This window comes from Hypanus sabinus, chromosome 1 (genome assembly GCF_030144855.1).
Source record: "Hypanus sabinus isolate sHypSab1 chromosome 1, sHypSab1.hap1, whole genome shotgun sequence".
Classification (NCBI taxonomy): domain Eukaryota; kingdom Metazoa; phylum Chordata; class Chondrichthyes; order Myliobatiformes; family Dasyatidae; genus Hypanus; species Hypanus sabinus.
In genome coordinates this window covers 114886196-114910832 of record NC_082706.1, presented here as the reverse complement: position 1 = coordinate 114910832, position 24637 = coordinate 114886196, and the positions used below count along the sequence as shown (strand labels likewise).

Here is a 24637-nt window from a genome sequence, read left to right as displayed (position 1 = left end):
TTTGCAGCATCTGCGTCCATGGGGGCTGGGTTGAGGGAAGCTGAAAAGCAAGGCTGTTTAGTTCGAATAAAGCTATCTTTGACTGCAGTTTACTGACACCGCTACAACGTGTTTTTATCGCTGGCTGTCCAGACGGAAGGTGCTGAAACGCTTTGTCGCGTGTCTGGAAGAAGTGAAAACTTTCCTGGGCAGCAAAGGGCTCACCTTTCCTGAGCTGGAACAGCCAGAGTGGCTGGAAAAGCTACACTTCATGGTAGACATGACAGCGCACCTGAACACGCTGAACACAGCTCTTCAGGGGAAAGGACGTACAGCCCTGCACATGTTGGAGGATGTTTTGGCATTCGAGCGCAAGTTGACAGTGCTTGCCAGAGATTTACAGAAAGGCACTTTGTCTCACTTCCCCAATTTGAGAGAGTTCAAACAAGGTCACGACATGATAATTTCGGAGTATTTACATTCTGCAATCATCGCAATGCAAACATCGTTTGGGAAACGCTTCTGTGAGTTCAGAGAGGAAAAAAACACATTATCCTTCCCGGTCACTCCCTTAAGCATCGATCCTTCCCTACTGAATACGACTGCATTGGCAGGTGTGAGTCAACCTGATCTTGAGATGGAACTGGCCGACATAGCCGACAAAGACATATGGGTGTCCAAGTTTAGACGCTTGACAGCAGACCTTGAAGATGTTGCCCGTCAGAAGGCCGTTCTTGCTCAGAAACACAAATGGAGTGATATTGAAAACCTCACAGATGACAGCTTGCGATCCTGTGTAAAGATGAAGGTGACATCATACAGCCCTGATGTGCAGACGCTGTGCGCTGAGGTCCAGGAGCAGAAATCCCATTAACCAAGTATGATAAATATTTTAATTGCCTATTATTTTACTTATATTCATATTTTTTCATTGTTCAGTGAAATAGTCCTTTCATTTTTCAGGATGACAGCTGGCTGACGTTATTTTTGGTTTGCTGCTGGCGGAAAATTTAAGTTCGGCGTTTTTCATAAATACAAGAAGGACTCAAATAGACATTGAATATTTTACTTAAAAGTAACTTTCAACCCAACGTCTTTTTTTCGGAGTTCAAAATGTTTTTGTTGCATGCAGAAATGTAATTTCGTTTTCTCTGCAGGAGTTCATCAATTTCATAAATGCAACACATTATAGTTTGTTTATACATAGCATAAAGGCAAAAAAAACGTTGTATGCAGTGTTATTTCATTTTAAATGTCAAACGGGTTTTGCGGCTCCCAGTGTTTTCTTTTCTGTGGGAAACGGGTCCAAGTGGCTCTTTCAGTGGTAAAGGTTGCTGACCCCTGAGTTAGACTTAAAACTTGAAGGTGGCACTTGAGGCCTTGTTTTAGATCACCTTCAATTCCTGTAGCCTCAGGATTTTCCCAAGGGTTTCAGCAATCAATCCAGTCGTTGTAAAATGTACAGTACAATGGAGCCAATTTGCATCACAGCAAACTCAACATAATAACTGAATAAATATTAAGTTTTACATGTACAATTTTGTTTATTAGTGTTGTCACATGTGCCAAGTTTCTGGAATTGCATACCATCCATACTGATCAATTTATGCAATGGCACATTGAGATTGTACAAGGCTAAACAGTAACAGTGCAGACTAAAGTGTTATAGAGAAAGTGCAGTGCAGATACCCAGTAAGGTGCAAGGTCACTACAGGGTAGATTGTATGTCAAGAGTCTATTTTGTCATACCTAGGGAAAGGCTAAGCAGTCTTACAACAGTAGGATAGAAGCTGTCCTTGGACCTGGTGCTGTATGCTTTCAGGCTTTTATATTTTCTACATGACGGGTTAGACAGGGTATGGCAGAAGAGAGGATGACTGGGATGGATGGGATCTTTGATAGTATTAGTGCTTCACCGATGCACTGAGAAGCACACTCAGAGTCATGGAGGGGAACAACAACACACACAAAATGCTGGTGGAACACAGCAGGCCAGGCAGCATCTATACGGATGTACAATGTCCTGTGTATGTTACTCAGAATGGCTTCTTTGGTCTGTTACGAGTAGGAATGCTTCTTTGTCTGATAAGTGTTTCTCTCGCCGTTGTTTCGCTTTAGAATGGCTGATTTGGTAATTGTATTCATTTGTTAATCAATGGGGAATGTTATTGTGTTTTGTGAGGCTGGGAACTTGGGGGAGGGGTTGCGCGGGCTGGTGGTGTGAAGAGAGTCGGGAGGAAGACGCCGAGGAAGGTGGATGTGCACTCGGACGACCACCGGGGAGTCCGGGGTGGAAGACGTGGAAGTCGGAGGCAAGCGACGAGGGGTCGAATGGTTCGATGGTTGAGCTCCAACGAGTTCACTAAACAGACTGAACTTTGATAAGTTGGCGCCTTTTGTTTTTTCCTTGCATATATATATATTGTATTGCCTAATACTCTTTTAATTTTAGTAAACTCTTTAAAGTGTATTTCATAACGGTATTTGTGGTGGCTTTGATACTGTTGGCGGGCGCGAAGCATAAACTCGATTCTCACAGCACCTGTGTGTACGGGGGAGGTGGGGTTAGTGAGTGGCTGGATCTCCTTTTACCCTAGACATATACCAGCCTGTTGGGTAAGTATTACACGGAGAAGCACTGTCGACGTTTTGGGCCGAGACCCTTCGTCATGGAGGGGAGTTTGGTTTCTATGATGTGTTGAGCTATATACAAAACTCTCTGCTGTTTCTTGAGGTCATGGGCAGAGCATTTGCTGTACCAAGCCATGAGGCATCTGGATTGATGGTGCATCAATGAAAATGGGTGAGGGTCAAAGCGAACATGCCAAATTTTTTTAGCTTCTTGAGGAGGTAGAGGTGCTGGCGAGCTTTCAAGCATTAAGGATCAACCTTACTCACCATACACATTTACACGTATTAGAAATTTGCTGTGGTGTGTTGGTGCTACATGCAGCAAAAAGCAACTGTTCAACAGTTATAAAGAATAAAGCATTATATAAAAGTATATAAAAGGTCCTGCAAAGTGAGTTCAGGTTGTTCGATGCTAACACGAAGGACAGGACCTCCAGGGTTGTGATGTCAGGATTGCTACCCAGGCCATGTGCTAGTGCGGCCAGGAGTAGGACGATCATGTAGCTTAACGTGCGGCTAAGGAGATGGTGCAGGAGGGAGGGCTTCAGCTTTTTGGACCATTGGGCTCTCTTCCTCAGAAAGTGGTGTGTTTTCATGCATGCATAATAAAGAATTTCAGTCCCTAGAGGTACACCCGGACCGAAAGTTACGATGCTGAGCAGTTGGCATGTGCACTGGGTTGAGCAGCAGTTCAGTAATAAAATGTTCCTACGTAAACCCACACCAAGTTTGACTTTATTAAGACCAGAAATAGTTTAACACATGACTAAGGAGATGTGCAGGAGGGAGGGCTTCAGCTGTTTGAATTATTGGGCTCTCTTGGGAAAGTGGGACCTGCATAGAAGGCACCGTTTCCACCTGAACTGGAGGGGGACTAATATCCTAGCAGGAAGATTTTCTAGTGCTGCACAGGGAGTGGGGGTTTAAACTAGAGTTGTGGAGAGATCCGAACCAGAACGACGGAACAGATAGTGGAGTGTTGTGGAGAAAGATGTCGTTAAGCCTACCTACAAAGTCAGGAATCAAAAGGTTGAGAATGGTGGGACTAATATTCTGAGCCGTGAACATTTCAATGCAAGGGGTATTGTAGGAATGGTTGCTGATCTTTAGGGCATGGTTCAGCATGTGGAATTGTGAATCATAGTCATTAGTGAGACTTGGTTGCAGGAGGGGCAGGACTGACAGCTCAGTGTTTCAGAGTTCAGTTGTTGTAGATGACGACAAAGTTAGAGGAATTAAAGGGGGAGGAGTGGAATTACTAGTCAGGGAACACATCACATCAGTGTTCAGACAGGACAGACTGGAGAGCTCATCAAGTGAGGCTTTATAGGTAGAGCTGATGAAGAAGCAAAGGTTAATGGGATTATGTTTTCGACTACCCAACAGTTTCTGGGATTTAGAGGGAACATTTGCAGAGAGGCAGCAGACTATTGCAAGAAACATAAGGTTGTGATAGTAGGTAAGTTTAATTTTCTATTTATTGACTAGGACTCCCATGATGTAAAAGGAGCAGATGGGGAAGAGTTTGTCAAGTGTGTTCATGAAGGTTTTCTTAATCAGTACAACGAAGCCCTAACTGGAGAGAGAGAGTGTGATTCTAGATCTATTAGGAAGAGACAGGGCAGGTGACAGAACATGGTGTAGGGAAACACCTTGCATTTAGTTATGGCAATGCAACAGTTTCAGGGTTGAGATTCTTATTTAGAGAAAGACCAATTTTGATTATATCAGAAAAGATATGACAAGTGTGGATTGGGAAAGGTTGTTTTGTGGCAAAGGTGTGCTTGGTAAATCGGAGGCCTTCAAAAGTGAAATGTAGAGAATACAGGGTTTCTATGTTCCTGTCAGAATAAAAGCTAAGGATGACAGGTTTAGGGAACATTGATTTTTGTGTGATACTGAGGCTCTGGTTAAGAAAAAGAAGAGTGTGCATGTCAGGTACAGGCAGGTAGGAACACATGAGGTGCTTATGGAGAATAAGAAATGCAAGAGAACACTTCAGAAGGAAATCAGGAAGTCTAAAAGAAGGCAGGAGTTTGCCTCAGCAGAGAAGCAGAAAAAAGAGATGGAGGAGACTTGTATTGATTTTTTTCAATCAGTATTGAATTAGGCGATGGACACAGAGTTTATAGAAGTGAGGCAATGCAGCAGTGAGGTCATGGACTGTATACATATTACAGAAGTGGAGGCGTTGTGTGTTTTCAGGTAAATTAGGGTGGATAAATCCCCAGGGCCTAACGAGGTGTTCTGTTGGACCCTCTGGACAGTTAATGTAGAAATTGCAGGTGCTTACACAGAAGTACAGGTGTTCCCCTATTTACAAATGTTCACTTTACGCCACTTTGCTTTTACAAAAGACCTACATTAGTGACCTGTTTTCGCATTACAAAGAGGATTTTCGCTCTTACGAAAATTTTTCCCATATAAATTAATGCTTCTTCACTTTATGTCATTTTGGTTTAAGAAAGGTTTCATAGGAACACTCTACCTTTGTAAAGGGGGGAACACCTGTAGCAAAATCATGCTATTCCATTTTTTTAAGAATGGTTCTAAGAATAAGACAGGCAATTATAGGCTGGTCAGCTTGACATCAGTAGTGGAAAAGCTATTCTTAGCGACCAAATATATAAGTCTTTGGATTGACAGGGACTGATTAGAAATTGTTTTATGCATGGCAAGTCATGCCTAACCAATCAGGTAGATTTTTTCGAGCAAGTTACCAGGAAAGTTGGTGAAGGGAAGGCAGTGGATGATGGCTATAGGGATTTTGGCAAGGTCTTCAAAAGGTCCCGCATGAGAGATGGGTCAAGAAGGTTCAGTCGCTTGGCATTCAAGTTGAGGTAGAAGCTTTGTGGGAGAAACCAGAGAGTGGCTCTGACAGAGGGATCTGGGTGGGAATATTGCTCCATAATTCCTTGTAATTCTTTGTAAATCTGTTATTCACGTGTAGCTAGAGTCATAAGGAAAGCTTTTGGCACATTGGTCATCGTAAATAAATGTACTGAGTGCAAAAGTTGGGATCCAAAGTTGAAATGACAGAAGAATCTGGTGAGGCCTAATTTGGAGTATTGTGTGCAATTTTGGCCACCTGCCTCTAAGAAAGGTGTCAATAAATTGAAAGAAGCAGACAAAATTTACAAGAATGCTACCGTGACTTGAGGATCTGACTTATATGGAAAGGTTGAATAGGTTAATATTTAATTCCCTAAAACGTAGAAGATTGAAGGAACCTAAAAGTAGAAGATTGATAGAGGTATACAAAGTTTTGAGAGATGTAGATAGGTAACTGCAAGCAGGCTTTTTTCACTGAGGTCTGGTGAGGTCATGGGTTAAGGGTGAAAGTGAAATGTTTAAAGGGAAGACGAGGGGAAACCTTTCCACTCAGAGTGAAGGACTGTGATTTGCATTCTCTGATGAAGGGTCTTTGACCTGAAACAGTAACTCTGTTTCCGTAATCGCTAGCTGTGCTGCTGAGTCATAGCCATGGAGCAGTGTAACAGAGAACAGGCCCTTCAGTCCACAAGATCCATGCTGACCTTCTTGTCCAACACTTAGTTATTATTTCAGATCTGCAGTTTTCTTTTTATTTTCTCCAGTTTAACCTTTGCCAGTGAGAATTGTTATGAATTTCTTTGGTGTTTTGAGAAGGAACTCCTAATGCAAATGAGATAAGACATAACAAATTTCCAGTAAACCAGCATGACAGTCTTTTGTTCAGTTCATTCCAATGCCCAGTAGAAGTAGTTTTTAGTAAGGCCAGGCACGGAGTTCTGGCTTTCTTTTTTGTGATAAATATATTTGATGTCATCTTTTTTAATAGTCTTGTTATATGTTTGTAATTTTATGTTTAACTTGCTTTCCCCTTGAGTGATTTATCAATTAATATTTTACTTGCTATGTACATATTAATTTCATGCCTTCAAATTAAATTACTCAAATGAATTAATGTGATCTTAAAATGAAGCTTTTTTGTGATTTTATTCTGGTGAATCAGTATTTGTATTTCTCTGAAATGCTTTGGCTAGGACTGAATATAATGGTATCTAACTAGAACTTGAAATGATTTATATATTGTTTTAGAACATTTGTAAAGATGAAAAGAGTCAAAGTACATTTATTAGCGAAGTACATATGCAGAACACAGCCCCGAGATTCATCTTTGCACACGATAGCCACAAAACAAAGATTATCATGGAAAATATCAAACTCCCCCAACTCACAAACAAAAACAATACCAATTGCCCAAATAGCAAAAAAAGAGATCAAAAAGCACAGGATATAAAAGACAAAATCAGAAGAGTCCTGGCATATTCAATTCAACCTGGCGCTGTGTCATTTGTTATCTGCAGGTGGTCCTGATCAAAATTGCCCCAAAAAGCAACAAAAAAAGGAGAGACCAGAAACCAGAAACACGTCTTGAACTACAGAGAAGTGATTACAGAGTCCAGTCGGCAAAGCACATTGATTAAACTTTGACCAAAGCCCAGGACTCCGGCACAATTCCCCGGCAGCATCGACTAAGAGGGAGAGAGATAGACCATTCAACCACAGGGAACCTGCTCTGGGAGCAGTGGATGAGAGGGAAAGAGAGTCCATCATACGCAGACTCGTTCTTCTGGCAGTAGATAGTAGATAGTGCTTAAGAGCTGCTTGCGTTCTGCTCTCGGCTCAATTATTTTAATCTTCCTCGATGCTTTCTTTGGTGAGATCAGTGAGAAATGGAGTCATTCATGGGCCCATATCCCATCTCCAGACTTCCTGGCCTTGAGGCCTCATGATTTGCTTGAAACCTCATGAAACACTGTTGGAGACAGCAAAATGCCAGCTCATTCAATCAGCCCAAAAACACAACAACAAAATATAGATCACAGGCTCCAACAGCAGCAGAATCACAATTGAGAGAAAAAGAAGACATAAATGAAAGAAGTAGTTTATTGAACCGTCTGGCAGACGTTGCATTGTTCTCTGTGCCATCTTCTTCAGGAAGAAAGGTTTCTTCCAGTAGCATGATTTGTCTCAAGAAGGAAGGTTGGACAAGCTAAGCTTGATACATTGGAGTTGGAAGAATGAGGTAGACAACAAAACGAAGTCCAAGGTATCACAGTGGATCCTGGTCAGGATGCTTTGTGGAAGAATAGAGAAAGATGGCCCGCTGTGTAAAAATAAAAGTAAATTAGTAAATAGTTTGATTATTGCCACATGTACTGAGGCACAGTAAAAATCTTGATTTGCATACAGATCAGTTCATTACATCAATATGGAAGCATAGTACAAGGGTAAAGCAATATTAGAATATTGTGCGGAATATGGTGTTACAGTTACTGAAAAAGTACAGCACAGGTGGACAGTAAGACCTTTGCCTTTAAAATTATACTGTGTTGCAGTTATTCTTTTATTAAATGGATAATAAAATGTATGATAAGATGGACTCTTGACCTCACATTCTACCTTGTGATGACATTACAACTTACTGTTTAACTGTTTTGCACCTTCACTGTAACTGTAACACTTTCTGCACGGTGAATGTTTTACTTTCTACCACCTCAGTGCACCTTCGCACAGAATTGATCAGTTTGAACATGATGCAATACCAGATTTTCACCTTGGCAGAAGTTGCAATAATAAACTAATTCAGCAATTTACCAAAAAGGTTCAAGACGATGAGAACGTGGATTGTGAGTTCATCTTTTCATACAAGGGATGTTTATTCATTTTATTCTGGTGGGAGAGAAGCTGTCATTGAGTCTAGTAATACCTGTTTTCAGGCATTTGTTTCTTCTGTCTGAAAGGAGGGGTGTTGTTGTGTACGTGGCCTGATTACACAACAATACTATTAACAAAAACATTGGAGATAGGAGCTAAGGTTCCTGGTTCTTCAGTGGCAGAAAACAAACTTGTCACACACGTACAGATCAATACACGCATGATAGCGCATTCAACGATGTGTTACTAAAAGTAGTCCCTTATTATACTGTAGGCTATACAGTACGGGTGTGAGGAAAAAATATCAGGGTTAGATGGGCCTTTCATTATGTTGACTGCCTTATCGAGATAACAAGAGTGTACATGGTGGGGAGGCTGGTTTCTGTGACGGGCTGATCTGTGTGGATAGCTATTTGCAGTTTCCTGCAGTCCTGGGCGGATCAATTTCCATATCAAATCATGATGTGTCCAGACAGTATGAGTTATATGGTGCATCGATAAAAATTGGTGAAGGGGAGAAAGATGTGTGCTGTGATGGCTGAAGGGCAGAGGGAGAGGCAATGAGGCGGATTTACAGTTCACCAAATTTTATTAAGAAATGGGCAGAACAAAACAACGATTATAAACACCAGGCCTACAAAGCTATTAACTAAAGCTCTCAAATTAAAAGCTAACAGCAACACTGCAGCTCGGAAGCAGTAACTTAATGGGAAATAAATTCCACTCCTTTGCAGCGTCAGTCTGAACTGTGGTCTTCTTTTCCCGAATGAGGACAAAGGTAAACAGGGAGCATTGCTATCACTATGCTTTGGTCAAGACTCGACAAGACTGAAATGAAAGGAAGGGAGTTAAATACAGCCAGAATGAAACACTAATGTGCATTCTTGTGAGTGTGCTTGCTGATCCTGTTCAGCTGCCTGCCTGTGAGGGCACCCAGACTCTGCAGCAGTCTGTGGTTGTGACAGAAGGTCAACAAGAACCAGAACGTGCCAGCACACTCATTCAGAGTCACAGAAAAGAACAGCAAGAAACAGGTCCTCCATCCCATTTAGTCAGTGCTGAACCATTTATGCTGCCTACTCCCGTTGATCTGCAGTGGGACCATAGCTCTCCATATCGCTGGAGTCCATGCACCTATGCAAAACTCTGTTAGACATTGAAATCAAGCTCACATGCAAAGCTTGTGATGAAAGCTTGTTCCACACTGTGTCACAACCCTCTGAGTGAAGAAGTTTCTCTCATATTCCCCTTATTCATATTAATTGCATAATTATAACTTATTCATATTAACTGTATAATTGCAGCATAACCTCCCTGCTCTTAATTCAATCCCTCTAGCAATGAAAGCCAACATTCCATTTGTCTTCTTGATAGCCTGCTGCACCTGCAAACCAACCTTTTGTGATTCATGCACAAGTGCTCCCAAGTCCAGCTGCACAGCAATATGCTGCAATTTTTTTTACCATTTAGTAACTATCTGTTCTTTCATTTTTCCTTTCAAAGTGGATGACCTTGCATTTGCCAACATTGTATTCCATCTGCCAGACCCCTGTCCACTTACTTAATGTATCTCTGTCTCCTGCAGACTCTCTGTATTTTCGGCACAATTTGCTTTTCCACTCAAATTAGTATCATCAGCAAACTTAGACACTCGGTCCCTCTTCCAGATCGTTATTGTATGTCATGAACAACACAGACCCCTGTGGTACACAACTCACCACTGATTGCCAGCCAGAGTATCACCCATGTATCCCATCTATCTGCTATCTATTAGTTAACCAATTCTCTATCCATGCTAATACATCACCCCAACTCTATGCATCCTTATCTTATGGATAAGTCTTTTATGCAGAACCTTATCAAATGCCTTCTGGAATGCAAGTAAATAACACCCATTTGTTCCCCTCTATCCACTGTGCTCATTATATCCTCGAAGAACTCCAGTAAGTGTGTCAAACAGGACCTGCCTTTGCTGAATCCATGCTGCGTCTGCCTGGTGGATCCATTTCTTTCCCGATGCCTCACTATTTCTTCTTTAATGATATGTTCAAGCATTTTTCCAACTACAGATGTTAAACTAACAGGATGTGGACTTTCCACATACTTTCTACACTACCCATAAAATTTGCTTCTTGTTGCGCTCTCATTTTTGTAATTTTCTTTCCAAAATTCTGATACAGTACTCAAGCTTTATGGGTGTTTGTACTTCCACTTCTTGGTTTGTTCCACTCTGGCTGAATTCCATGTACGAATTCTGCTTTAAAAATCACTTTGTTCCACTATTAAAGCAACTGCAGGTGCTCCACAAAGGGAAACACCTCCTGTTTCCTCCCTGACCTGACCCGTAGAAATTGTGCAAAATCAAGAGACACCATAGACTGCAGACACTGGAAGATAGAGCAAAAAACAAACTGTAGGAGGAGGAATTTGGGGGGGTCAGGCAACATCTGAGGACACAGAGGATAGTCAATGTTTCACATTCTGAACCTACATCAAGTTTAAATAGACAACATTGGACAAAACTCACATGTCCAATGTATAATCAAGAGATTGCTTCTCTGGTGCTGTCATAGCTGAAGAAAGCCATGAGTGGGATCCTGAAATTCTTTCCACATTTATTTTTCATTCTTCTGATTCTCTTCACCAATTATCACACATCCTAAGTTGGACAATATTAAAGATCTATCAATCTAATCCGACCCTCCACCGCTCAAAGTCCAATCCCTCGCCTCCGTCCTGGGAGGTGGAAACGGGTAAGGCCGGCCTGCAGGGTCTGTGGGGAAGCTGTACAGGTCAATCTCCTGTATGGTGAATGCCCTTGGATTGCAGAACTATTGATGAACTCCAACCATATCAGCATCTCTAGAGGACGATGGAGACAGGAGGTCATTGATGGGCTCCGCTCCACTCAGGAGCTAAGAGCACAAATAAGTAATCTAATCTGACCCTCCAGCACAGATCCACAGCCCTCAGTTCAGGGGTCTTCAAATACTCCTTAAAAATGGCAAGGATTTTCTCATCTACCACGATATCAGTGGGTCCTAAATCTTTACTTCCCTTGAAGTGAAAATATTACAGTTCGTATCCTCTGTGATCTTTCAAAAATTAAATCTGTGTTCCCTGCCTTTGACTTAAGGAAATAAAGATACTCTTGGTGCTCTGCTATGATCAATTTTATAGATCTAGGATCTATAATCAGCAGTTCCTGAGCATAAGAACAGCAACCAATGTTAATTATTCAAATTCTAATAGCAAAGCAGCTTTTATACATTTTGTGGTGTTACATGTGATGTTGTTGTAGCCCACAGACTGCCTGACATTTATCCAAACATATATTGAACACCATCCTAAAGTTCAGACAAGTTTCTTTGTAACAACATGGTCCACTTCCCTGTTTGAAAACAGCATGGTGCCAGACCCTGATCTTTAGTGTCTTTAAAGTCTACTTTAGAATATTTATGTCACGGGACAATTTGGCCCCTTATAGATTGTAAATCAATGAATGTCATTTTAATCTAATTCTACATTCCAGCACTGGGTCCTGGGGGTCATAATTATTTAAGTACATACATAAAATATTCCTTAAATGTGGTGAAGTATATGGATAGGAAACACTTAGAAGTTTGTAGACCTAATGTGGGAAAATGAGACTAGTTTAGGTGAACACATAGGACAGTTTGAAGCAGTAAAGCTGAAGAGCCTGTGTATTATTCCATGACTCTATCACCCTATCAGTTGTGAGGTCCAGACTTCGGAGTGAAAATATTTTAGCTCATATCTGCTCTGCTCCTTCTAACAGAATCAGAATGAGAATTAGGTATAATATCATTGGCATATGTTGTGAAGGGTAGAAGGAATCAGCTTTAGAAAACACAGCACATTTATTTTTCCTACATTTACACACTTAGTCCAGCGGTCGTGGAGCATCCGGATCCCTTCTTTGTAGAAGTCGGTGTCTTGGACCTCCAGAAGTGGTCCATAGCAGGGGTGATTGATAAGTTCGTGGCCTAAGGTAGAAGGAGATGAGTTATTAACTTTCTGCATTTTCACTCAGAGTTGAATGGCACATGCATGTAACGAGAGCTGTAGAACTCATTTCCTTCCACCTTAGGCCACAAACTTAACAGTGTGTGCGTGTGTGTGTGTGTATCTGTATATACACAAACACACACACGCATGAACACATGATAATATAGAAAAAATAAGTGAATCAATTACAGTAAGTATATTTGTATATTAAATAGTTAACTTAAAATAGTGCAAACTCAGAAATGATAAAAATGAGGTAGTGGTGATGAGTACAAAATCCATTTAGGAATTGGATAGCAGAGGGGGAGATGATGTTCCTGAATCGCTAACTGTGTGCCTTCAGGCTTCTGTACCTCCTTCCTGACAGTAACAAAGAGAAGAGGGCATGTACTGGGTGATGGGGGTCCTGAATGATGGACGCTGCCTTTCTGGGGCACCACTCCTTGAAGAAGTCTTGGCAGAGGCTAGTACCAAGATGAAGCTAACTAATTTTACAACTGTCTGCAGCTTCTTTCGATCCTGTGCAGAAACCTCCTCCCAGCCCCCATACCGGACAGCGACGCAACCTGTCAGAATGCTCTCCTCAGTACATCTGCAGAAGTTTGAGTGTTTTAGATGACAAATTAAATCTCCTCAGACTCCTATTGAAATATAGCCACAGGTTTAAAACTTTCACTTTCTAACCTCAAGAAAATAGCTAACAGGAGCTTCAGGATATTTGCCTTGGGAAGCCTATCCCCCGAGATCAAAACATCTTGCTTGCTGTGATTATTTAGGCTGTTGGAAGTCCATTGGGAATAACGATGATGTCAGTGATGCCTCTGATGACAGTAAAGCCCGAATAGGGAAGCGCAGCTGTGCCCGCAGGTTGGACACATGATGTCCATTGAAGGGTCGGCTCGTCTTTCCTGGCACTCTTGATTGAAGCCCTTTGACTGTGCTGGTACCCTTGTAGACTGTCAGCCACTAGGCCAAGGCCTCCCAATCAGGCACAGGGATATTGCATGCTTTCAAGGAAACTTTGTGGGCCCCCCTTCTTTCTGGTGCCACATGCCAGCTTGGAAAAGAATACCCTCTCTGGAAGGGGATTATCTTCCATCCAGACCTCATGTCTAACCCATTAGAAGCTGACCCTTCATGATCAGCGTCTCTGCGCCAGAGCTCTCAGCCCTCTGTAGTACTTGAGTGGTGGGGACTGTCTTGCCACGAGATGCCCATGATGTTGTGAAGGTCTCACGGGTGGCATTGGTCAAGCCTCCTGATGTGCCAGCGGTATGGGCTCCATGTTTCACAGCCCTACTGCAGAGAAGTCAGGAAGATGGTTCTGTGGACTGCCATCTTGGTCTTCAGCCAGAAGCGACATTCTCCCCACACACGTGTCCATAGCTTGCCAAAGGATGCCCCAGCTTTTGCAAGTCTGATTAAGATCTCTCGATCTAGACTGCAGGAGGTATGTAAGGCAGCTACCCAGGTAGGTGAAGGCATCAACATTGTTGAGCTGTGTGCCTTCAATCTCAATTCATGGCTCTGCAGGGTTGATAGGGGTGCAGGCTGATGGTTAAGCCGAACTTTCTTGCTGCCACAGTGAGGCAGGCAGCAAGCTCCTGCAGGTCCCCTTTACTGTGCACTGCAAGTGGGCAGTCATCTGCAAAGCAGAAGTCATGTATTATTGCTTCTAGCACTTTATTCTTGGCCTTGTGGCACTGCAGATCAAAAAAAGTGCCCATCAGTCCTGCAGGAAATTGTTACTTCCACGTCAGTCTGTGAGAGAGCAGAGAATAACATCATGGCAAACAGCAGACTGAACAGATTAGGTGTGAGGACACAGTCCTGCTTGACACTGTTACTAGGTAGGGGTCAGAGGAGCAGCTGCTTTTGATGACCCTGGTCCTCATGCTGTCGTGGAATGACCTGACAATGCTGACCAGCCTTGGGGGGCTGACTAACTCTGTAAGGATGCGCCGAAGGCCTGTGCAACTGATGGTATCAAATGCCTTCATCAGGTCCACAAAGAGGATGTAGAGATTCGGGTTCTGTTCCTGGCACTTCTCCTGGATCTATCTGACGGCAAAGATCATGTCCACTGCCCCTCTGTTAGATCTGAAACCACCCTGGCTTTCTGAGACAATGTCATCCTGGAGGTGAGAGGTAATCCTGTCCAGTATGATACGGGCAATAATCTTCCAGACTCTGCTCGGGAGAGATATGCCTGTGTGATTGTCACAGGATGCCCTGTCCCCCTTGTTCTTGTACAGGTAGATGACGTTTGCACCCCTAATGTCCCGTGGTACACAGGGTTTCTCCCAGAATACTGCATGAGCTCTGTCAGCCTCTAAAGAAGGGTTTTGCTACACTCCTTGAAGACTTCTGGTGGGATCCCATCTGGGTCAGGGGCTTCCCTGGCTGCAGCTGGTTGACTGACTTCCTAGCTTCTACTAATGTGGGAGTGGGGGGGGGATTATCAAGGGCCTCCAAGTCTGGGCACTGTGGCATGTTTTCTATAACCTGATCATCGATCTGGGATGGCCTGTTCAGCATCTGGAAGATATATACACTGTGTTTTACTCAAGACAAGTCAAGTCAACTTCTATTGTCTTTTCAACCATAACTGCTGCTACAGTGCATAGTAAGAATGAGAAAACGTTTTTCAGGACCATGGTGTTACATGACACAGTACAAAAAACTAGATCGAACTACGTAATAAAAAAACACAACACATAGAAAGCTACACTAGACTACAGACCTACACTGGACTGCATAAAGTGCACAAAAACAGTGCAGGCAATAAATAATAAACAGGACAATAGGGCAAGGTGTCAGTCCAGGCTTTGGGTATTGAGGAGTCTGATAGCTTGGGGGAAGAAACTGTTACATAGTCTGGTCGGGAGAGCTCGAATGCTTCGGAGCCTTTTCCCAGACGGCAGGAGGGAGAAGAGATTGTATGATGGGTGCATGGGGTCCTTCATAATGCTGTTTCCTTTGCGGATGTAGCGTGTAGCGTAAATGTCCGTGATGGCAGGAAAAGAGACCCCGATGATCTTCTCAGCTGACCTCACTATCCGCTGCAGGGACTTGCAATCCAAGATGGTGCAGTTTCCGAACCAGGCAGTGATGCAGCTGCTCAGGATGCTCTCAATACAATCCCTGTAGAATGTGATGAGGATGTGGGGTGGGAGATGGACTTTCCTTAGCCTTTGCGAAAAGTAGAGACACTGCTGGGCTTTCTTTGCTATGGAGCTGGTGTTGAGGGATTCTCCGTCAGGTGAACACCAAGAAATTTGGTACTCTTTACAATCTCTACCGAGGAGCCATCGAGGTTCAGTGGGGAGTGGTTGCTCCGTGCCCTCCTGAAGTCAACAACCATCTCTTTTGTTTTGTTCACTTTAAGAGACAGATTGTTGGCTCTGCACCAGTCTGTTAGCCGCTGCACCTCCTCTCTGTAAGCTGACTTGTCGTTCTTGCTGATGAGACCCACCACGGTCGTGACATCGGTGAACTTGATGATGTAGTTCGAGCTGTGTGTTGCAGCACAGTCGTGGGTCAGCAGAGTGAACAGCAGTGGACTGAGCACGCAACCCTGGGGAGCCCCCATGCTCACTGTGATGGTGTTGGAGATGCTACTCCCAATCCGGACTGACTGAGGTCTCCCAGTCAGGAAGTCTAGGATTCAGTTGCAGAGGGAGGTGTTCAGTCCCAGTAGGCTCAGTTTTCCAATCAGATGCTGAGGAATGATTGTGTTGAATGCTGAACTGAAGTCTGTGAACACCATCAAAAAACTTCTTTGTGTTGTTCTGGTGTGTGTAGTGCTGAAGCTCTGTTGCTTCACTGATCACTGATCTTCCATCTTCCCCAGCACTGTCTGGACCTTACTACCGAGGTGCTTCAAGTGGTCATGTTTGGAGGGTGACTGCTTGACACTGACCCAGCTTGCAAAAGCTTTCTGCTTCTGCTTGAGAAGGTGATGATATCAGAGTTGTTCTCATTGAGCCAATGCTGGTGCTTCCTCTTGGGGTGCCCGAGAATGGCACCTACAGCCCTGTACGGGGTGTCTCTGAACACAGCCCATGCTTTTTCAGGGTCTGCTTCCTCAGGCAGTTGCTTAGTTGTTCCTCCAGTTTGCTGATCAGCTCTTCTTTGATGCTGGGCTCAGCGAGACATTGAATGTTCAGCTTCCGCTTAGTGTCAGCCTGCTGGTGCCTGTGTGCCCTGGCGATCTGAAACGACAGCTTGCTTCTCAGCCGGATGTGGTCAGTCTGCACCCCTCATCGCACTGGTGATGATCACATCCCCGATGTGATCACGTAATCAATCAGGTGCCAGTACTTGGAGCGTGGGCGCATCCAGGTTGCCTTGCGGATGTCTGGAAGCTGGACGGGGGTGTTGGTGATTGTCAGCCCGTTTTCTGCACAGCAGGTGAGTAGTAGCTGCCCATTTGAATTCCCCTTTCCAAGGCCATGCTTGCCAATGGCTTCTGGCCAAGACTGATGGTCACTGCTTACTCGGGCATTAAAGTTGCCAGGTAGCAGGATCTTGTCATCTTTGGGGACAGAGGGTAGTGGTTGGACAAGTTCCTGGCAGAACAGTTCCTCCTGTTCAGAGGTGTAGGTTATGGTGGGTGCGTAGGCACTGATCAGAGGCAGATGAGTCTTGGCTTCCAGAGGCAGCCTCTTTGCCATGAGGCGATCGCTGATGTCTCAGGGGAGGGACTCTAGGTTCCTGACGATGATGGTTTGGATGGCAAAGCCAATTTCGGCTTCATATCCTTTCCATTGCCACTCCAGAAAAATACATGGCCAGCTCCTACTTCTGTGATTTCACCAGTCTGGGCCAGGTGTGTCTCACTGAGCGCTACAATGTCAACATTGTACTTCTGAAGCATGTGTCCTACAAGTGCAGGACTGTCACTGATCTTGTTGTCCATGAAGACCCTGACATTCCATGCCCCAACACAGCTTTTGTTCAGCTTTCTGGTGGTTCTTCTCTCTTTTGTGGTTTTTGAGGAAGTTCAACTGCAAAATAGTTTGCTGACAGGATAGGGTGAGGCAAGCTTTCTTTAGGTCTCTTTTTCCAGACCTTTCCCATGAGCAGGGAGCAGTTTGGGCCTGAAGAGGGCTGCTCTTTCGCCACGGTGGCTGCCAAACATTTGGCTGAGAAGAGAGCGACCATCCTGCCTTGGCCAGCTGAGTGTGACGAGCGGCTCCCAGCACCGTCCTGTGTCTGCCACCATCGCCACTCGCCCATCACCTCAGATCTCATGGAGATTGGTGTCACCAGCTCCTGGGTAGGAGGGGTATGAGGACAATGAGTCATGATGCCCCACTCGGTCCAGTCACTGCTGTCAAATGGGATGGCAGGCATAATGATTTAACGATGGCTGAACTTCAGGAGCTGCCAGAATGACATTGAATCAACACCAGACTGCCTTAGGGGTTCAGACGCCAGATTGCTTCCTCGTGGTTTACTCCCGAAGCCTTTCCCATAAGTGGGTATAGCCTCAGGGCAGCGGAGGTTTTAAATCAGAGTTTTCCCTTCTCCTAGGTGTGCTGCCTTCCCAGGCTAATGAGCCCCACTTGGTTTTAAGGTGCCAGTGACCTGCCTTCGCCCCTTTTCCTGTCAGTGTAAACAGTTCTGCCGTGTAAAGGCCAGGAGTTGGACTTGGTTATCAGAGGCTAATTTGAGACACGCCATTGGGAGCACTTTGCAGGGAGTGGGGGCTTACCCCCACTACTACCCCGGATATGACAGGTTAATAATGGGCAATGGGATGACACGGAGTGTTCCACAAAGCTTGCCGGCCTCGTGACCAACAGAAGCTGATTCGCATTCACAATTCATGTGGAAATTTCAAAGCTGTACAGATCTTCTTTGAAAATCTTCTGGTCACCTCATTACAGGAAGGATGTGCAAGCTATGGAGAGGGTGCAGAGGAGATTTACTAGGATGTTGCCTGGTTTGGAGAACAAGTCATATGAAGCAAGATTAGCTTAGAGCAGGGGTGGGCAAACTTTTTGACTTGAGGGCCACAAAGGGTTCTAAAATTTGAAAGGGGGGCCGGACCAGGAGCAGATGGACGGAGTGTTTTGGTAATACACCTCATAAGAGAAAATAAAATATCATGGGATATGTAGAAAACATGTGCTTTAATTTCAATTGAAAATGAACAAATGCATTACAACAAAATATCTGTCTTTGAAGTCCCATGGTATTTAGCTATTTATTGCAATGTCTTTTAAAACACTGAAAATTAAATGAATAAAATACAGCTTTTTTTAATAGTAACAGTTATTATTTTAAAGCACTGAAAATTCTGTTATCCTTCAAGATATTATCATCATCACTCTCCTCCTGACTGTCTTTATTTCAAAAGCGGTAGGAGATGCAGGTCTACTTCTTATTCTTAACTCCTGCTCCTTCTTATTCAATTGTCCCCTGTGCCAAAACTCAACAACGACCCGCACAATGACAGAACAGTGAGAGCGCGCCAATATGCGGAGCTCTGTGCTCGCAAATCCCCGCAGGCTATCTCCCTTAGCCGGAACGCTGGCTAATTGTGAGCCGGTTCGGATGTGCCAGGAAGTGGGTCGCCACAAGGTCACAAAGTAAAGCGCAAATGTGGAGTAATACGCTGCACCTCAACAAAGGTCAATGTATATAGAGTGCGTCATCTATTGGGAAAACGCCAGAATTGCGGGGAAAAAACGTTAACAAGGTTTATTAATATAATTTCATCAAGTTCTGCGGGCCGGATTAAAAAGCTTAACGGGCCGCATATGGCCCGCGGGCTGTAGTTTGCCCATGCCTGGCTTAGAGCCTTGGAATGCTGTCATCTACCTACGGAACAGAGCCAAGTCCCATTTGGATAAGCAGGGCAGCACTGTGAGGATCATGTTTTTGATTACTCAAGTGCCTTCAACACCATACAGCTCTCACTGCTGGGGGGAAAAGCTCCATTAAATGCAAGTTGACACTTCCCTTGTGTACTGAATAATGGACAACCTGACTGGCAGACCACAGTCTGTATGGCTTCAGAGCTGTGTGTCAGACATGGCTATAAGCAGCACTGGGGCCTCACACCAGACTGTGTTGCCTCCCTTCCTGTTTACCCTGTAAACCTCAGACTTTAGATACAACATGGAATCATGTAATCTGTTGAAATTCTCTGTTGACTCAGCAATAGTTGGGTATATAAAGGGAGGATGGGAGGATGAATACGGGGCCCTCGTGGAGGACTTTGTCAAATGGTACAAGCCAAGTCATCTGCAGTTCAACATCAGTCAGACAAAGGAGATGGCGATGGACTTTAGGAACACTAAGCCTGCTTTGCTCCTTATTGCTATTGCTGGAGAGGACGTGGATGTGGTGAGGACATACAATTATTTGGGGGTGCACCTGGATGACAGACTTAAGTGGAGTAGCAACACAGAGGATGTGTACAAGAGGGCCAGAGTCGCCTTTACCTCCTGAAGAGACTGAAGTCCTTTGGAGTATGCAAGCCTGTCTTTCACATGTTCTGCCAGTCAGTTGTCAACAGTACAACCTTCTATGTGGTGGTGTGCTGGGGCAAATGGCATCAACATGGCTGATGCCAACAGCCACAATAAACCGATTAGAAAGACAAGTTCTGTTATAGGAGTTAAACTGGACATACTGGAGGCTGTGGTAGAACAAAAGACCCTACTGAAAACCCTGGCAATTCTGGGCAATATTTCTCACCCTCTGCATGCCACCTTAGCTGAACAGAGGAGCACTTTTAGTAATATACTAAGGCAACTGCACTGCTCCAAAGACCGCTAGATGAGGTCATCCTTACCTTTGGCCATTTGACTTTATAATGAGTCAACCTATAGCTGGGGAAGTGATGGCGCCTCCTGCTAGACTGTCTGAGCTAACTTATTTTTTATTCTTTCTTACTTCTAATATTTGTATATTTGTTCATGTGATGCTACTGAGACACAGGAATTTCCTTTGGGATCAATAAAGTATCTGTCTATCTATCTTGTCTAGCCCTTCCTGTCTATATTCATAACATATCAGTAAACCTCTCATGCCCATCAACATTTTAATAACTTCCTTCTCCCTGGCTCCAACTACGTTATGGACATCAAGTCTTTATAGGTATCCATTTCTTATCAGGAAGGTTTTTGGTCTCTCCCTTCTAGAACAAAGGCCCAACCACTTCCTGTCAATTACTGCTCTCATTTGGCTTGCTTGTCTTCTTCTTACCTCAACAACTTCTCTCTTAATTGCTCCTAGTTCATCAAATCGGAATTGTAGATATGGGTATATCTACATATGTAGATTACACCTTTCTTTTCATCAGTTACGTGGAACAGTCTTTGACCCAAGCATCCTGTACCACACCTTCCCAAATAGTTCTGTACCATTGCTGCACTCTGAACTACAGCACAAATCATCAATCTTCAAAGTCAGTCAAAGTTGAGCTTTTTCTCATGTCTGTGCAGGTGCAATGAACAACTTATTTGTGGCAGCATGGCAGCGCATAGCGTCATATAAGCAGTATTCACAAAAAACAGAAATATTCTGCAACACACACAAAATGCTGGTGGAACGCAGCAGGGAACGCAGCAGGCCAGGCAGCATCTATAGGAGAAGCACTGTTGATGTTTCGGGCCGGGACCCTTTGTCAAGACTAACTGAAAGGAGAGATACTAAGAGAATTGAAAGTAGTGGGGGGAGGGGGGAAATGTGAAATGATAGGAGAAGACCGGAGGGGGTGGGATGAAGCTAAGAGCTGGTAAGGTGATTGGTGAAAGTGATAGAGCTGGAGAAGGGAAAGGATCATGGGATGGGAGGCCTCAGGAGAAAGAAAGGGGGAGGGGGAGGGGAAGCTCCAAAGGGAGATGGAGAACAGGGTGATGGGCAGAGAGAGAGAAAAAAAACAAACAACTAAATATGTCAGGGATGGGGTAAGAAGGGGAGGAGGGGCATTAACACGGTGTTGTTCCTCCAACCTGAGTGTGGATTCATCTAGAGTAGACAGTAGAGGAGGCCATGGATAGACATATCAGAATGGGAATGGGACATGGAATTAAAATGTGTGGCCACTGGGAGATCCTGCTTTCTCTGGTGGACTGAGAGTAGGTGTTCAGCGAAATGGTCTCCCAGTCTGCGTCGGGGCTCGCCAATAGATAAAAGGCCACACCGAGAGCACTGGACACAGTATACCACACCAATCGACTCACAGGTGAAGTGTCGCCTCACCTGGAAGGACTGTCTGGGGCCCTGAATGGTGGTGAGGGAGGAAGTGTAAGGGCAGGTGTAGCACTTGTTCCGTTTACAAGGATAAGTGCCAGGAAGGAGATCGGTGTTGAGGGATGGGGGGGACCGAGTGGACAAGGGAGTTGTGTAGGGAACGATCCCTGTGGAAAGCAGAAAGGGGGAGGAGGGAAAGATGTGCTTGGTAGTGGGATCCCATTGGAGGTGGCAGAAATTACGGAGAATTATACGTTGGACCTGGAGGCTGGTGGGGTGGTAGGTGAGGACAAGGGGAACCCTATCCCGAGTGGGGTGGCGGGCGGATGGGGTGAGGCAGATGTGTAGGAAATGGGAGAGATGCGTTTGAGAGCAGAGTTGATGGTGGAAGAAGGGAAGCCCCTTTGTTTAAAAAAGGAAGACATCTCCTTCGTCCTGGAATGAAAAGCCTCAGCCTGAGAGCAGATGCAGCGGAGATGGAGGAATTGTGAGAAGGGGATAGCATTTTTGCAAGAGACAGGGTGGGAAGAAGAATAGTCCAGGAAGCTGTGAGAGTCTGTAGGCTTATAGTAGATATCAGTAGATAGGCCATCTCCAGAGATGGAGACAGAAAGTTCAAGAAAGGGGAGGGAGGTGTGGGAAATGGACCAGGTAAATTTGAGGGCAGGGTGAAAGTTCGAGGCAAAGTTAATGAAGTTAACGAGCTCAGCATGTGTGTAGGAGGCAGCGCCAATGCAGTCGATGTAGAGAAGGAAAAGAGGGGGACGGATACTTGTATCGGCTTGGAACATGGACTGTTCCACAAAGCCAACAAAAAGGCAGGCATAACTGGGACCCATACGGGTGCCTATGGCTACACCTTTGTTTTGGAGGAAGTGGGAGGAGCCAAAGGAGAAATTATTGAGAGTAAGAACTAATTCCGCTAGACGGAGGTTAGTGGTGGTAGAGGGGAATTGGTTAGGTCTGGAATCCAAAAAGAACTGAAGAGCTTTGAGACCGTCCGGGTGGGGGATGGAGGTATATAGGGACTGGACGTCCATGGTGAAAATAAGGTGGTGGGGGCCAGGGAACATAAAATCATTGAAAAAATTCAAAGCATGGGAAGTGTCACAAACATAGGTGGGAAGAGATTTAACAAGGGTTGACAAGGTATGCAGAAATGAGTTCAGTGGGGCAGGAGCAAGCTGAGACAATAGGTCTACCTGGACAGGCAGGTTTGTGGATCTTGGGTGGGAGGTAGAAACGGGAAGTGCGGGGTGTGGGAACTATGAGGTTGGTGGCAGTGGATGGGAGATCCCCAAAGCTGATAAGGTTGGTGATGGTATAGGAGACAATGGCCTGGTGCTCCTTTGTGGGATCATGATCAAGGGGTAAATAAGAGGAGGTATCAGAGAGTTGTCGCTGTGCTTTGGCCAGGTAGAGTTCAGTACGCCAGACAACAACAGCTCCCCCCTTATCAGCACCCGGCACTTGAAGTAACCATTCCTGTCCCTGAGCCATCCAAGTCTCTGTAATGGCCACCACATCATATCTCCAAGTACTGATCCATGCTCTAAGCTCATCGGGTTTGTTCACAATACTCATTGCATTAAAATAGACACATCTCAAACCTTCAGTCTGAGCGCGTCCCTTCTCTATCACCTGCATATCCTCCCTCTCCTACTGTCTGCAAGCTTTCTCTATTTATGAGCCAACCTCCTCTTCCCCAGTCTCTTCAGTTCAGTTCCCACCCCCAACTATTCTAGTTTAAGCTCTCACCAGCAGCCTTAACAAACCTACCCACCAGGATATTGGTCCCCTGGGATTCAAGTGCAACCTGTCCTTTTTATACAGGTCACACCTGCCCCAAAAGAGGTCCCAATGATCCAGAAATCTGAATCCCTGCCCCCTGCTCCAATCCCTCAGCCACGCATTTATCCTCCACTTCATTCTATTCCAATACTCACTGTCGCGTGGCACAGGCAGTAATCCCGAGATTACTACATTTGTGGTCCTGATTCTCAACTTCCTTCCTAACTCCCTGTAGTATTTTTTCAGGACCTCTTTCCTTTTCCTATCAATGTCATTGGTACCAATATGTACCACGGCCTCTGGATGTTCTCCCTCCCACCACAGGATATCTTGGACACGATCAGAAATATCCCGGACCCTGGCACCTGGGAGGCAAACTACCATCCGAGTTTCTTTCCTGCGTCCACAGAATCGCCTGTCTGCACCCCTGACTATAGAGTCCCCTATCACTACTGCCTTCCTTTTCCTTTCCCTACCCTTCTGAGCCACAGGGCCAGACTCTGTGCCAGAGGCACGGCACTGTCGCTTCCCCCAGGTAGGCCATCCCCCCAACAGTACGCAAACAGGAGTACTTATTGTCAAGGGGTACAGCCACAGGGGCACTCTCTAGTACCTGACTCTTCCCCTTCCCCCTCCTGACTGTGACCCACTTGTCCGTCTCCTGTGGCCCCAGTGTGACTACCTGCCTGTAACTCTTCTCTGTCACCTCTCATGTTGAGCCAAAGCCCTCACTCTGCCTCCCTCTCACTCCGCTGATGCTGCCCACTGGATGTGACGATCTTCTTTTTAAACCTTTCCCACTCTAATGGCTGACATCACGCACCTGTGCAGTCTTGCCTCTCTTTTACCCCGAGTAGTAAAACTACCCTCATTCCGGAAGGAAGGAAGCTGTTCTGAAACAGTTGTTCTGCACTGCTTATAATTTACCTTGCAAAATGTTGATAGCACTTACTTGGTTAAAGATTCGCAGCTTTTGTAAATATTAAATTTACTGCTCTTTACTGATTCTACCTTTGGATACAAAGTATGCTTTAAAAGTAGTGTAGAGTATGAGTGTGGTGAGGGGTGGGATTTATTACCCCACCAGTAGGAGTGCGGTGAGGGATGGGATTTATTACCCCACCAGTATGAGTGCGGTGAGGGGTGGGATTTATTACCCCACCTGTATGAGTGCGGTCAGGGTTGGGATTTATTATCCCACCAGTAGGTGTGCGATGAGGGGTGGGATCTATTACCCCAGCAGTATGGGTGCGGTCAGGGGTGGGATTTATTACCCCACCAGTATGAGTGC

At 44.8% G+C, this 24637-nt stretch overlaps 1 protein-coding gene and 1 long non-coding RNA gene across 3 annotated transcripts in view; one reads left to right on the top strand and one right to left on the bottom strand.

The window, feature by feature from the left end:
- The window catches only part of LOC132396941 (CMP-N-acetylneuraminate-beta-galactosamide-alpha-2,3-sialyltransferase 1-like), a 60210-nt gene that overhangs the window by 8602 nt on the left and 26971 nt on the right, over positions 1 to 24637 (top strand). Inside the window, exon 1 of one of the 2 annotated variants that reach the window (XM_059975083.1) lies at positions 3447 to 4069. The exons of the other annotated variant lie outside the window; for it this stretch is intronic. The gene's annotated coding sequence lies outside the window, so the exon portion shown is untranslated. Of the gene's footprint in view, positions 1 to 3446; positions 4070 to 24637 lie in introns of those variants that run through there. 2 annotated transcript variants of the gene reach the window in all.
- Positions 6964 to 24224, bottom strand: LOC132396967 (uncharacterized). Its single transcript, XR_009513203.1, has 3 exons — positions 24170 to 24224; positions 12218 to 12320; positions 6964 to 7762 (listed from the first exon to the last, which is right to left on the bottom strand). It is a non-coding gene; the product is annotated as an uncharacterized LOC132396967 (long non-coding RNA).